We start from the raw sequence: 2,354 nt of genomic DNA on the forward strand, positions 1-2,354 counted from the left end.
GCCGTCGCTAGAGTTTTTCAAACTCTGCTTCTGGATGTTGGGACGAAAGACCGCGCGAGGACGATGGATGCGAGTCCCATCGAATTTTTGATTTACAAGACACACACTACCTGAACGAGACTAAAGTTTCATCGAGTTTATCGTCGCATAACCCGTTCGGAGGGGACCGGCTGTCTATCCTCGTTGTCGTGAGTCGGACACCCGTGCCGTCGCTAGAGTTTTTCAAACTCTGCTTCTGGATATCGGGACGAAAGACCGCGCGAGGACGATGGCTGCGAGTCCCATCGAATTTTTGTTTTTTTTTTTTTTAAAAAAAAAAACACCACCCGAACGGAGATGTGTTCTATCTTTCGTCGATTTTTCATGCTTTCAGTCGGTCGCGTGGTCGCCATCCGTTCGGAGGGGATCGCCGGCTTCGAAACCTCGATGTCGTGAGTCGGACACCCGTGCCGTCGCTAGAGTTTTTCAAACTCTGCTTCTGGATATTGGGACGAAAGACCGCTCGAGGCGGACGGCCGCGCGAATCCCATCGAATCTTTACTATCACCCGAACGATGGAGAGATGCACGCGCGCTGTTTCTTGAATAATTGGACGAGAGAGTAGAATCAAACACATATATAACATGGGCTAGCCACCGTGCTTACTCGTTCGCGAGATCGTGTGCTGTACAGAGGATTCAGAATCGGGTGTATATATCCCCGTCGTTTCCTGACGAACGGAGCTTCGATCTCGATGGTTGTTATATATCATAATGTACTTTACGCCCGGCCGGCGAACGCGCGTATCTTCGCGCGTTCGTCGTTTTCTTTTTTTTTCGAACGTTTTTGTGTCGTCAATCCTATGGCGACTTCTGCGCGTTCGATTCCCGTTGGTCGAACGTGACGGAACTCGGCTTCGCTAGAACCGAGAAGAGTACATTTGAGTATTGAACTGTTGTAAATTTATAAAAGATTACCCTGAACGGTGGATCACTTGGCTCGTGGGTCGATGAAGAACGCAGCTAATTGCGCGTCAACGTGTGAACTGCAGGACACATGAACATCGACATTTCGAACGCACATTGCGGTCCACGGATACAATTCCTGGACCACGCCTGGCTGAGGGTTGCTCACGTAAACCTAAGACTGCTTGCGTTGCGTATCGTTACTCTCCGTATCTGTCTCTCTCTGTCCCTTCTTGCCTTAACAACCCGCCGTCGTTCTTCTTTATATAAGAGAACGTTTCAGAGTCGGACGAAGGTACAAGAACGAGGATACGAATAAGAGCGGACGGAGAGAACATACGCGACGTACGAGCGATTGTTGGACGCTCGTCGGCGTTCGTCGCGGTCGTGCAGAGACCGTGCAAGTCGTACGCATGCTCGATATATAATCTATCGTGTTCACGGGAGACTACGAAACTCTACCTCTGTCTCTCTCTGTCCCTTCTTGCCTTGACAACCCGCCGTCGTTCTTCTTAAAAATTATAAGAGAACGTTTCAGAGTCGGACGAAGGTATACGAAGGGATACGAATAAGAGCGGAGAGAACCGGTCACGGACCTGCGTGAGTGCTCGCGGCGTCGTGAGTCGTCCTTACGAGGGCGACCGCCCGCTTATGCACCGCTTCGTGTATCGGTTATCGAACGTATATACTCGTAGTGTTCTCCTCGTGACCGATTTTTTTTTCATATCAGGCGATATATGCTACGTTTGCCGGTGTTCGACGCACGAAGGTCCGCGCCCCCGACGTCGTCTTAAAAGAATATTATATTTGGCGAGACTGAGAGAGAAAGCAAATATGGGAACTCGGTCGAGAGAGGAGAGAAGAGAGAACCAAAAAAAAAACCTAAACTCGATGGCGTGCGAAACTTTGCCATAATCTACCGTCTTTTCTTAAGACTCTCGTACAGCCCCAGGGATCGAATGCCCACTCCGTCTCTTCGCGAAAGCGACTGACAACAACGAGGACCGTCGCATCGATGGGTCGTCGTTGCGTTTTACACGCTCTGTGCTTTTTTACAAGCCCCGAAAGTATCAGCCGTAGATCCGGGAACGCACACGCGAGATTTCTTCGAGCGCTCTGACGACTTAGGGAGGTATGATCCCCAGCGTCGCGCGGAGATCGGAGAGTACACGTACTCGTATCGGGACGAATTTTCCCCGTCGTCGTGTATCTCTCTGCCCGCGCGCCTGGCTCCCGAAAAGCCACGTTCGTCGGAAATCTTACATATTATATATGTAACGCGTGTGCGAACTAGCGTGTGTCTAAGATCGGCTATACACGGGTGCTGCTGTAACTACAAGCTCGAGGTGTTTTCCGCAGCGTTTCTGTACCCGAGGAAGATGCGCATGTGAGTCCGTTACGAAGTTGTTC

General features: G+C 50.6%; 1 non-coding gene across 1 annotated transcript; it reads left to right on the forward strand.

Moving 5' to 3' along the window:
- Positions 1 to 953: 953 nt before the first annotated feature.
- LOC126876683 (5.8S ribosomal RNA) lies at positions 954 to 1,108 on the forward strand. Its single transcript, XR_007694432.1, has one exon. It is a non-coding gene; the product is annotated as a 5.8S ribosomal RNA (ribosomal RNA).
- Positions 1,109 to 2,354: the final 1,246 nt, after the last annotated feature.

This window comes from Bombus huntii, unplaced genomic scaffold, assembly GCF_024542735.1.
Source record: "Bombus huntii isolate Logan2020A unplaced genomic scaffold, iyBomHunt1.1 ctg00000090.1, whole genome shotgun sequence".
NCBI lineage: Eukaryota > Metazoa > Arthropoda > Insecta > Hymenoptera > Apidae > Bombus > Bombus huntii.